Genomic DNA, 13,223 nt, shown 5'->3' on the forward strand with positions numbered 1-13,223 from the left:
GACGTCTCCCGAGGTGTCGGTGTACTCAGGAGTTTGTACAGAGATCTTCAGAGAAGAGAGTGTGATCTTCCAGAAATCAGTCTACTGCTTGTGTTCATCTGAGCGTTCAGGAGTTTTCTGGCTGCCGTCTACATGTTCCACGTTTCACCAGGACGACACAGTGGTTATAAGTCAGTTCCTAAAATATTCTAAACCAATCCGCTTTTCAGGTTTGCTGGGTTGTTTACAAATAACGATCCCACATATCTCTTGATGACTTCCTCAGAGAGAACTAATGAACATCTCTCAAAAGTAAAAATGGCCACCTGGACTTGTTTGTTCGCTTCCTTCATGGTCTCTCTCTGGAGTCCAATCAGAGGATCTTGGGTGGACTGTTGATCAGAGAGACAGCCACCCAGAAACCATCCAGAAGTCCTCAACAACCTGAAGGAGGAGAACAGTGATGAATTCTCCCCAGACAGAAGCATCAACATCTTCCACTGTCTGATGGAGATGAAGGATCAGTCAGTCCATCAGGAGATCCAAGAGTTCCTGAAGTCAGGGGAGATATCAAAGAGGAAACTGTCAGAGATCCACTGTTCAGCTCTGGCCTACCTGCTGCAGATGTCAGAGGAGGTTCTGGATGAGCTGAACCTGCGGCTGTACAACACCTCAGAGGAGGGACAACGTCGCCTGATTCCAGCTGTGAGGAACTGCAGGAAGGCCGTGTAAGTAAAGATTTTCTGGGGCCGGACATCGGCGTTTAAATCAAGCGAGTGGATCATGTCAGGTAGCAATACCCCCTCCAGTGGTCATTCCTTCAATTCTTTATCTCCATTGCAGCGTCCATAAATTAAAAAACAACAACAATTCATCCAGAAATGTTCAACACTGGCTGGATATAAGTTCAAAGGTCAATCCAGACAAACCAACATAAGGCAGGAATAATAGGAGCCACAAGTTAACTGACTATCATGAAATTACTGTCATGTCATTAAATAACTTTTGTTTGTTTGTATACATCGTATTCTAACGACAGAAAAACACATTTTAACTAATGACACGTGACTATTTTGCTTCATTTGTTCAACGTAAAAACAGCCGGCCTCGTTGGTTTAAATGGGTGTTTTAGGTCTTTGTGGCGGTTCCGTTTGGAGCCTTTATGTGACCCACAAAGTTGTTGGACCCTTTCCACACCCGTTAGGTGGCAACTTCATCACTAGCAACAAAAGGTGCAGTGAAAATGATTTGAAGGGAAACAGGCAGATATAACAGAAGCTGAGGGCAATCGATGCAACCAGAGACTCTGATGTCATCGATCGGATCGCTGAATTAAGACTTGACGCACCATCGTACAAATTGGATGAAATGCAAAATATCCAAAGAGCCGATAGACAGATAAAAAGATGCACGTTTCTTTAAACCATTTGCTATAATCATTTTAAATATTGAGTAATTATGAGCTGTTCTAAAATAAAACAAATGTTGAGAATAATTCAGCTTGCATTTCTCGATCTCAAAAATCCACCAAAGTTTGACTCACTATTTTTGTTTCATACACAACAGACTGTCTGGTAGTTTCTTTCAACGAGTCATTGGGAAGTTGTGGCCTCAGCAATGACGTCAAACCCTTCTCATCTACGGGAGCTGAGCTTAAGCTGGAACCAAAGCCTGACAGATGCCGACGTAAAGTTACTGTCTTCTGCAATGATGCATCCAAACTGCAGACTGGAGACGCTCAGGTCAGGAGGCCTCTGTGTCTTTTCTAAATTTCTTTACATTTTCTGCTTTTCTCTTCATTTTCAGATTTAGAAATGTGTTTTTATTTGCCCCATTTATTCCTTTTCCAGGCTGAGTGACTGCGGTTTATCAGAGATCAGCTGTGGCTCTCTGGCCTCGGCGCTGAGGTCCAATCCCTCCCATCTGAGGGTTCTGGACCTGAGTCAAACCAGCTGAAGGATCCAGGAGTGAAGCTGCTCTGTGGTGCTTCTCCAGGATCCTCTCTGTAAGCTGGAGACTCTCAGGTCAGTCAGAGATGATCCAGTACTTTCCCAGGTGTAACTAGTTAGACAATAACTGTTTCCATGTTTGATCTTTGTTATAAACGTAGTGTTACAGTTCTCAGAAAAAAGACCACACAGGACAGATTTGCAGTATTAAATTGGTTGTGGAAATCTGTCCCATGTGAGGATGGTCATCAATGACTAGAAAGGAAGTATCAGTTGTAGATTTGTCTTGTTTTATTTTAGGCTGGCCACAAAACCGCCCAAACATTCAGACCAATCAAAAATGGTTCTTCCTGTCTTTTAAAGATCAGAAGGAAAACTAGCAAACCCCAAAAGAAAGCTGCTGCAGTGTGCCATGCCCCTTCTCTCCTGAGAAAAGCCATCCCAAAAAAGAGAAAAGCCCAAGTGTGAAGTGAGCACCCTGTTAAACCTTGGTACCGAAAGCCTGCAGTCATTCTCATCTTAGGTGGCTTCATTCCAGCCAGAAGCCCAAACCTGCCTCCCTCTTAAAGGGGCAGCAGGTCAGTCCAACCACAGAAACCTTCATGAAGATCTGAAGCTTTCAGCATCCACAATTGTTGCACCTCACTTCCATTGGAGTCCAAATCAGAAGTCAACAAGTTGATTCTACACCGATTCTACACAATGCAACCATTTTAAAAAGGTTTCCATCCATAAGTTTTCACACATTTTTATATAAATCTGTTTGTTCATCGCCTCCTTCTGTTGTAATGGTCATTAAAGAAAATGACCTTATTGGAGTTTTTCTCCTCACAAATATGACTTTCTATGAACGATGCAATAAATGCAGCTTGCAATCTAAGACAATATGGAAGTATGTGTATATAATAGTAGTGGAAGTAGCTCATAAAATAATACATTTGCTCTTCTCATCGAATCTTTCTATGTTATTAAAGAAAAACCTGCTCTTAGTCAACAACATCTAAGACATCAACCAAAAATCCTAATTTTCTACAATCTAATATAAAACAGTAGAGAAGACTCTTTCTGCAGAGACACTGGTGGCAGGAATGCAGAAGTATCACCTGCTCAACTTGGAAGGTGGAGCAGAAACCACCAGCTGAGAAGGTCCTCAGCGAGAGGAAGTGGTGGAGAACCATGAAACTTGCTAAGCTCCACCTCAGCTCCAGAGACGGGCTGAGCTGGAGCTGTGGCACCAGGTATCGCCCAGAAGAGCCTCCAACAAACAAGCTCTTCTCTTGGGAGGAGAGGGCTTTGAATCTCAGCTCAGTGTGCTTGTCTCTAGTAGGTGGCAGCTGCACCTTTTCCTGAGCTCCTTGTTGATGCCCTGAGGGGAATTGATGCTCCTGCAATGTTTTCTGGCAGCATTGAGCTTGCAGTGGGGCAATCAAACACACTGTGGGGGGGCTCTCTTTCCTTCTCTCATCTGGAGAACAAGTGACACCAGCTGCCAATCATTGTTGGAGAAATGTGCAGTCAGGGGAACGATGCGTCCAGACTATAGCCACCCTTCCAGCATCCAGCAGTGTCTAAAACCTTTGATTTGGTTTCACCAGAGAGTGTAGGGATTGCAGGGTCGCTGCAGCATCGCCCACAAGCTATCAGGAGTGGGTCGCTTTGTCCCAACTCCTGACAAGAGTTGAGTGCTATTGAGAAATGTGGTCTCACAAACTTGGAAGGTATTTTGACCTACACACACTTTACATACGCTGTAGATCTTGTCCAACCGCCCTGAAAGAACCCAAAATAGGAACATACGGCAGATAAGCCGGTGCAGGACCAGAGGTTTGTTGCTTGTAAGCTGTGTTTTGCTCTGGTACATGTTGATTTTTATTTGTCTTCTCTCAAAATAATTGTTATTTTAGACTAAGTGGCTGCAGTTTATCAGAGACCAGCTGTGATTCTGTGGCCTCAGCTCTGAAGTCCAACCTCTCCCATCTGAGGGTTCTGGACCTGAGCTACAACACGTTGCAGGATTCAGGAGTGAAGCGGCTCTGTTCTGGACTGGAGAGTCCAAACTGTAAACTGGAGAGGCTCAGGTCAGTCTTCATTTTTCTACCTATATACCAGCTGCTAAGATGGTGAAGTGAGGCTGTTCTCAACACTGCTGTGATGCACCACATTAAAAAAATTCCTTGTAATATCGTGAATTCAGGTCTGACCCAACTAAGAACTAACGTAGGTTTAGTACTGACGCAGATAACATGCAGACCTGCACCGTATAACCTCATCCTGCATTTTTCAGATTAGAGCACTGCAGGTTATCAGAGATCAGCTGTGGCTCTCTGGCCTCGGCGCTGAGGTCCAATCCCTCCCATCTCAGAGAACTGGACCTGAGTAAGAACCAGCTGCAGGATTCAGGAGTGAAGCTGCTCTGTGGTTTTCTCCACTTTCCAAACTGCCGACTGGAAACTCTTAGGTAAACACCATTCTCAAAAATGTCCATTATTCCATCCGAGGGTCCTCACACTTTCTGAGTGTGTGTGTTGTGCCCAGTTCCTTCAGGAGGGAGGGCCACACGGGGACCACTTATTCATGATAATTGATTTAAGGACAATGAAAAAGCCAACAGATGGTAACCAAACATTAGACAAAACTAGGTGAGGGTGCCTGGTAGACACCAGCCAACGAGGAGGGAGATGGTGAGGGAGACAGGAAGTCATCTAAGACAGGTTGTGCCTTTAAAGATGACCCACAGGTGAGATGGATCTCCATGATGAGATGGGAGGGAAAGAGGTGGGAGAACCTGGGAAGAGTGAGGGCCAGAACAATATATATTCTCCTTGGAACAGTGCAAACCTGAGAGGTTGGAATTGTGGTAATTACATATTACTATCATTTTTTAACCTGTAACTCAATTAAATATTTAAAGATCATGCCTCTGATTAACCTTTCAGATGAATACTGGTTTCACTTATAACCTTATAAAAGTTTCCTTCTTATTTAGATTAAGCCGCTGCAGCTTATCAGAGATCAGCTGTGACTCTCTGGCCTCGGCGCTGAGGTCCAATCCCTCCCATCTCAGAGAACTGGACCTGAGTAAGAACCAGCTGCAGGATTCAGGAGTGAAGCTGCTCTGTGGTTTTCTCCACTTTCCAAACTGCCGACTGGAAACTCTGAGGTAAACACCATTCTCAGAAATGTCCATTATTCCATCGGAGGGTCCTCACACTTTCTGAGTGTGTGTGTTGTGCCCAGTTCCTTCAGGAGGGAGGGCCACACGGGGACCACTTATTCATGATAAATTGATTTCAGGACAATGAAAAAGCTGACAGATGGTAACCAAAATTAGACAAAACTAGGTGAGGGTGCCTGGTAGACACCAGCCAACGAGGAGGAGATGGTGAGGGAGACAGGAAGTCATCTAAGACAGGTTGTGCCTTTAAAGATGAGCCACAGGTGAGATGGATCTGCATGATGAGATGGGAGGAAAGAGGTGGGAGAACCTGGGAAGAGTGAGGGCCAGAACAATATATATTCTCCTTTGGAACAGTGCAAACCTGAGAGGTTGGAATTGTGGTAATTACATATTACTATCATTTTTTAACCTGTAACTAAATTAAATATTTACAGATCATGCCTTTGATTAACCTTTCAGATTAATACTGGTTTCACTTATAACCTTATAAAAGTTTCCCTTCTTTATTTAGATTATGGGACTGCAGTTTATCAGAGACCAGCTGTGATTCTGTGGCCTCAGCTCTGAAGTCCAACCGCTCCCATCTGAGGGTTCTGGACCTGAGCTACAACACGTTGCAGGATTCAGGAGTGAAGCGGCTCTGTTCTGGACTGGAGAGTCCAAACTGTAAACTGGAGACGCTCAGGTCAGTCTTCATTTTTCTACCTATATACCAGCTGCTAAGATGGTGAAGTGAGGCTGTTCTCAACACTGCTGTGATGCACCACATTAAAAAAATTCCTTGGAATATCGTGAATTCAGGTCTGACCCAACTAAGAACTAACGTAGGTTTAGTACTGACGCAGATAACATGCAGACCTGCACCGTATAACCTCATCCTGCATTTTTCAGATTGATTGACTGCAGGTTATCAGAGACCAGCTGTGGCTCTCTGGCCTCGGCGCTGAGGTCCAATCCCTCCCATCTCAGAACTGGACCTGAGTGAGAACCAGCTGCAGGATTCAGGAGTGAAGCTGCTCTGTGGTTTTCTCCACTTTCCAAACTGCCGACTGGAAACTCTGAGGTAAACACCATTCTCAAAAATGTCCATTATTCCATCCGAGGGTCCTCACACTTTCTGAGTGTGTGTGTTGTGCCCAGTTCCTTCAGGAGGGAGGGCCACACGGGGACCACTTATTCATGATAAATTGATTTAAGGACAATGAAAAAGCCGACAGATGGTAACCAAAATTAGACAAAACTAGGTGAGGGTGCCTGGTAGACACCAGCCAACGAGGAGGGAGATGGTGAGGGAGACAGGAAGTCATCTAAGACAGGTTGCGCCTTTAAAGATGAGCCACAGGTGAGATGGATCTCCATGATGAGATGGGAGGGAAAGAGGTGGAGAGAACCTGGGAAGAGTGAGGGCCAGAACAATATATATTCTCCTTTGGAACAGTGCAAACCTGAGAGGTTGGAATTGTGGTAATTACATATTACTATCATTTTTTAACCTGTAACTAAATTAAATATTTACAGATCATGCCTTTGATAACCTTTCAGATGAATACTGGTTTCACTTATAACCTTATAAAAGTTTCCCTTCTTTATTTAGATTAAGGCGCTGCAGTTATCAGAGATCAGCTGTGACTCTCTGGCCTCGGCGCTGAGGTCCAATCCCTCCCATCTCAGAGAACTGGACCTGAGTCAGAACCACCTGCAGGATTCAGGAGTGAAGCTGCTGTCTGATCTCGTAGAGAATCCACACTATGGGCTGGAGACATTGAGACGGTAGCTGGTTGAAGCCAGTCAGCTCCGCTCATCTGCTGCATCACTCACTGACCACTGGTGAAGAGCATCTGTGGAAACATCTGCCGTCTACTCCCTCCATAGATGAAGAATTCAGTTTTTAGTTCCTGGTATCACACAATGCATCTTTATAAAGTTCTAAATGGCTCCTCGGCCACTCTTAGAAGCATGGAAACCTTCTCTTAATTGTCTCTTCAAATGTCTGTATTATACGTTACTATTTTACAGAATGCCTTCAGAATCTTCAGGGTTTAGTATTTACTGTCTCTGTGACATGGAGCATTGGAATATTTCAGCTGCAGCCAGCAAAAACCCATCAGAATGACGGCTATCGGTGGGCCGCAGGTCATTTGACTTTAGTCAATCTGTTCAATGTTATAAGATTTATTGCAATCTAATAAAAACTATGAATAAATGTGGGAAATAGGAAATAAAAAGAAGCAAAATGACCAAAAAATCTCCCATGAATACTGTAAATTTAAAGATGTCAAGAATGGAATATCAGCTTAAATTTAATCAAACATAAAGTGAAAAGGCCTCCTTTAAGTTTACTGCAAAAATAAACACAAGATCAAGAGTGACACGCCCCAAAAATGTCTCATTCTCTCTTCTGTCTCCACTCATTCTTTTATATTCTCTTAAGATAATGGGGACGGGGTCATGTGATAACAAAACAACCTAATTGGGGACTATATTTTTGTTGCAAGAACTTTGGCTCTTCAGAAGTTTCTATGTTGGCTTCCACAGATTGTGCATCCACTAGAAACTCAGTGTTTTTGAGGAACTACCAGGAGGAGTGGGGAGTGGAGGCCAATGACGCTATAGCTACATATAGCTACATATAGATCACCGTTATCCTCAACCCAAAAGACCACCAGTTGGCGCAGCAATACTAAAGATAGGAGGTTGTGGTGGTTGCGCAGACGCGGAGTGATATCACGCACAAACGTGCCCTATGTTCTATATACCGTATGTTCGCGACCAAAGGGCGCACCGTATTAAAAGGTGCAGCCTCAGTTACGGGTGCTATTTCTGTCTTTAACACATACATCAGGCGCTCCGGATTATAGGGCGCGGGCATGGTAAAACATACCGCTACGATAGCTTAAAACATGCATGCTAGCGCGTATTTAGCAATTTTGCAAAAGCCGGCAACCGACAACAATGTTTCCAAAATTAAAATTTTCGTATTTTTCGTATTTTGTTATTAAACCCCGGAGGGCTGAAGCAGGACCGCTGTTAAAAATGTATCAGTCCGCGCTTCCAGTTCTGGTTGCAACGTCCAGTTCTAAATGTATGAATCCGCGTATTGACGTTTCAACGTCCCATCAGTAAACGGAGAGATTTGGATATAGCCCCCCTGAGGTGGTGTTTTTAGAGCAGTTCTTAACTTTCTCTTTGCCTGATAAGAGGTCCAAACATTATTTCACTTCCCTATAAAATACTCTAAAATTTGCCATTCAAGATTTGTTGTTATGAAGATAAAGAAATGCAACATTTCCCCCAGAGAAACGATGGCGATGGAAAAAGCCCTGGCTGTGTGTGTGCATCACAGCAGGCGTGGGTTCTCCTCTCTGGAGTCATGCGGGGCTCCTTTGAAGGACAGATGAGGAGGTTGGTTACAGATTCCCCTCAGAAAGATGATTACGGTGCAAAGGTCATCACCGGGGTAACCAGGAAGAGGCAGAGTCGGTCTACTGAATGAGCGATGCCGCTCCAGTTATCCTTCTCCTGTCAGGACGAGACATTTACGCCACTTTTGATCTTTTTAAATCAGACTTTAGGTTGAGGACTCTGTTTGAACCATCTGAGCTCGTTGTCGTCGTTCTTGTTGTGCATGTGTTTAATGATGTAGTGGCTCCATCCACAGCCGGCTTGATCTCTGCGTACAGCTGATGGCTCCTCCCTCTTCTTGTGGTTTCACAGCTCCACACAGACACCAAAGCTCAGAACTCAAATGAAGCTACTGATGCTTCTATATCTCATGTGTTTAAATGTTTCTGGAAATGTACTGGCAGCGTGTGTGACTCGGGTCACCAGTCCGTGTCTCCCAGACTGTTTCTCAAACATCAGCTCACTGCGGGACTTCACACTGTCGTACTCCTCAGCCGAGGCAATGTAGCCCACTGAGCTGGATCGCCGTGGTAACGCTCCATCCAGTACGGCTCTGCCTCAGCAGGGCGGGTAGTCGGCCGCTCCTAGCGGGAGCCCCGTCTGTAGCCGGCCGCTCACAGCGGGAGCCCCGTCTGTAGTCGGCCACTCAAAGCGGGAGCCCCGTCTGTAGTCGGCCGCTCACAGCGGAGCCCCGTCTGTAGTGGGCCGCTCACAGCGGGAGTCCCGTCTGTAGTCGGCCGCTCACAGCGGGAGCCCCGTCTGTAGTCGGCCGCTCACAGCGGGAGCCCCGCTCAAGCGGGAGTCCCGTCTGTAGTGGGCCGCTTACAGCGGGAGTCCCGTCTGTAGTGGGCCGCTCAAAGCGGGAGCCCCGTCTGTAGTTGGCCGCTCACAGCGGGAGCCACGTCTGTAGTCGGCCGCTCCTAGCGGGAGCCCCGTCTGTAGTCGGGCTCACAGCGGGAGCCCCGTCTGTAGTCGGCCGCTCCTAGCGGGAGTCCCGTCTGTAGTCGGCCGCTCACAGCGGGAGCCCCGTCTGTAGTGGGCTGCTCACAGCGGGAGCCCCGTCTGTAGTCGGCCGCTCATAGCGGGAGTCCCGTCTCAAACCAGATTAAAATTGTGCTATTCAGCCACCTATTTTATTTTTAGAGCTGATTCAGAAACATTCTAATAAAGTGAGACTCTACAAGGCAAATGTTTCTTTTTTAAGGCTCTTTATATGTGATGCAATTCTTATTGTGCAAAACAGGCATCAGTGCATCAGATGTTTGGGTTGGTAATCTTGCCCATGAAGAGGATATTATCTGAGCTGTGGTCAGTGATGATAACCATGAAGGGGACGATTGAACTTCAGGACTGGACATAATTATAGAGAGTGAAGTGTTATTGTGAGCCTGTAGCAGCTGCGGCAGTGGCTCCAGCCTCATCAACATCCAGGGGTAGCTTGATGGACAACCTACAAGAAATACCAGACATAATCAATTGTCAGAAAGAAATCTGTGCTCATTGTTGATGCTGTTGTTTCCTGTTTACATCTCTACCTCTGAGACTGCCAGTTGTTGCCCCCCAGCAATACCACTCAAGTCTGCTCTGTCACCAAACATGTCTACCATCCCCATTTCAGTCAACACAGTCTTCAGTGAGTATGACGTTTTGATGGAGAATTTGGGAATATAAACACTGTATTTCCTGGGGAACAGATATGGGACAGACACAACCATGAGGTGACGGACAGGAGCCAACCGCCACATCAATAACCAAGAGTTAGCCGTTGAGTCTCCATTTTCCACACCTGTGTTTCATCCATTTCAGCCATTTGGTAACATGAGCGGCAGAAATTGCATTCTCCAGTTTTGCCATGTCGTCCGGCAACAGCAGCAACATGGAGTGAGAGCTGTTTAAATGGGAGGTGAAGGACCGATGTGTTAAACATCTGGTCACGATAGGTTTCAAATCTCTTCTCAATATTCATCATCTGAACTGGAACCTGAAAATTCAAAGTTTCATGTTTGTAAATGAGATTCGGTTGAAGGTTTTGCCGAAGACTGTGGACTTCAAACCTTGGTCTTTTCATCCACCATGAATAAGTCCTCCTTGGTCAGATCTGGATCAAACGGAGTTTCCCATTTCCTGTTTTACAAGTCATGGAATCAAGTTGTGGTTGACAGTTAAAACTTTCAAATGAATAAGAAACACGCCTAAATCGCACCACATCCAGGTGTTACCTTTAAAATAGATATAGCTGATTAGATACATGACTGTTGTCGGATCTAGACTTTCTACCAGTTTGTCAATCTTCCCACTGGTCTTCTCCTCCACATACTTGTTGATGGTGTTGGCGCTCTCGCTGCTTTTGGTGAAATCAACATTGAATCCATCTGCAAAGTAGGACTTTTTCAAGGTGTCCAGGAACTCAGGCTGTGGTTTGAAGAGGTTGTCCATAAATACAGCCGTCCCTTCACTGGTGACTTCATTCGCCTTCTTCGTCTTTTCAAAGAGGCTCTGAAAGGCCTGGTCTACATCCGTCTGGCTCAGCCATGTGCTGTTGAAAACCAAACCTCTGAAAAGCTGTCGGTGGGTTTCTCCACGCGCTCCAACCGCCAAAGCGGCCAAGGCGACAGACACACTGACTGGGGAGAAGAAGATGTTCTGCCTTGTGAGTCAGGGTTAGCAGCTAAGCTCCTGTACAGCCTGAAGGCAAACTCTCTGTTGGCTGCAGTGACCAGTGAAAGGCTCTCAGTGCTGTTGTCAGCTGAGGGTCTCCTGCTCCTTCTGGTTTTGACCAATGTCGTTCCGACATGGCCTCTGGCCACGCAGATGATTATGGACAAAATCCAGACACACCGGGTGGCGTTCATCTTAGTGAACAAAGACAGAAGCAGAAGGCAAAGAGCATCTTGGTTAGTGTTTGTTCTGCTGCTCTGCAACCACTTGTGCCTCAACACACACCAACCACAGCGGTGAGGGAACTGAGCATAACCCCCTCGTCATGACGACTGTCGTGCTGCTGTGCACTCACCTTCTCCTGCTTCACTGTTTGGCCCCAAAGCCCCGACGGTGCAACGGCAGCCGAGGCTTTTACAAAATATCCTCCCCTACAAGGTGCTGGACTTTGCTTTTGTTTGTTCTTTATCTCTGATGTGCTGCTTCTGTGTAATCATTAGTTTATTAGTGCTCCAACAGTACCTACAACATGATGGAAGCTGGAAAAACCTCCCAAAGGGTCTACATTTATATTCATCTTTAAATGGTGCATATTAAAGTGCTGCTATAGGTGTACAAGCAAGCGAGAAGACATGTTTCTGGACCCTGGGAGACAGAGAGTCCTCTCCTCTGGGGGATTCTGCTGCTCCCATGTGTCCTGACTGACCTGCATGGATCTCCTCCCCATCCTGCATCTGTGTCCAGCGTCTCCAGTCCCGTACCATTTACCATTAAGGTGAAGCCTGCGCTCACTCTTCAGAAGGAAGGAGACTGAGGAGGAAGGAAAGTTCCTCACAAAGGGAAGGACAACCTGTTATGTAATCAGGGGCCTTCATCATTACTGAGGCCACTGCTGAACATCATTGATTGTCCAGGTAAAGCCAGGCTGCATTACACAAACGCCAGAGAGCAGCTGAACTTTGTCCTCCAAAATATATTTGCACAGCCGTTTTCCACTGTCGTGTTTGCTGCCTGAAGCTCAGAGTAGAGGTTGGATTTAACTACTTCCAAACAGTGGACTGGTCTCTCTGGGACAGTCACAAACCAAGAATAAAAACCATTAATGTGTCGTCTGTCCTCATCCTTCCATCTGAGCTCCTCTACCGTGGCGTCCGTTCACAGCTGGAATGATGATGACCGTGAGGTCCACATCTGCATCCCGACCACAGATGAGGCAGCAACCCTACAGCTTGTCAGTGTTACTCATCAATAAAACAGCCCATCACTGAACTTTAGTTTGGCTGCATTTTTATTTCATTTGATTTTCATATATGCAGACACCAAAGCCCAGACCTCCCAGTTCTGATCCGTTTCATGTTTGTGAGGCTCCTCAAAGTCTGTTAAAGACATTTAAAGTCTTTCTTTATCCAAATCATTTCTACAAGGAGTAGTTCCAATGGGAAAGAGAACGTAGACAAACACTTTGCTTTTGAGGCTTTAAATTCAAGATGCTTAATGTTTAAAATGGTAATTATTCACTCTTTTGAATTTGATGCCTGACCCCCCTTTAAGGAAAAGAAGAAACCTGAAGGAGCTCCACAGCTGAGGGGTCCGTCTCCCTGGGACAGACAGATGTGCATTAGCATCAGCCATTTATACAGTGTATGGCGATAAGTCCAGGGCCCAGGGGGGAGCCCAGGGGTCCCGGCCCAGGGGCCCAGTGTGTGAAACCTCTGGGGCTGAACGAGCCCAGCGGCCTTGCTGGCAGCAGCCTAAGGAGAGAGGCCCAGAGTTCCCCTCCCCAGCTACTTCTTCCAGCTCATCCGGGGGGATCCCCAGGCGTTCCCAGACCAGTTGAGAGACATAGTCACGACAACGTGTCCCACAGGCCAGAAAGGCCCGATACGACCTCCCAGGGAATACACCGGGAATCGAACCGAAGAGTGCAACATTAAATCTCAGTGCAACATTAGTTAAATATTAAATCTAAAACGATGTACAATAGTGCAACATTCAATCTCAATGTTAGAAGTACTTAAGAAGTGAATAACATCTGGCTGGATAATTATCAGGAACAC

At 45.9% G+C, this 13,223-nt stretch overlaps 1 pseudogene; it reads right to left on the bottom strand.

Moving 5' to 3' along the window:
- Positions 1-9,699: 9,699 nt before the first annotated feature.
- LOC130519870 (serine protease inhibitor 2.1-like) lies at positions 9,700-11,360 on the bottom strand (annotated as a pseudogene).
- Positions 11,361-13,223: the final 1,863 nt, after the last annotated feature.

The sequence above is a fragment of the Takifugu flavidus genome, unplaced genomic scaffold, assembly GCF_003711565.1.
Source record: "Takifugu flavidus isolate HTHZ2018 unplaced genomic scaffold, ASM371156v2 ctg236, whole genome shotgun sequence".
Classification (NCBI taxonomy): Eukaryota; Metazoa; Chordata; class Actinopteri; order Tetraodontiformes; family Tetraodontidae; genus Takifugu; species Takifugu flavidus.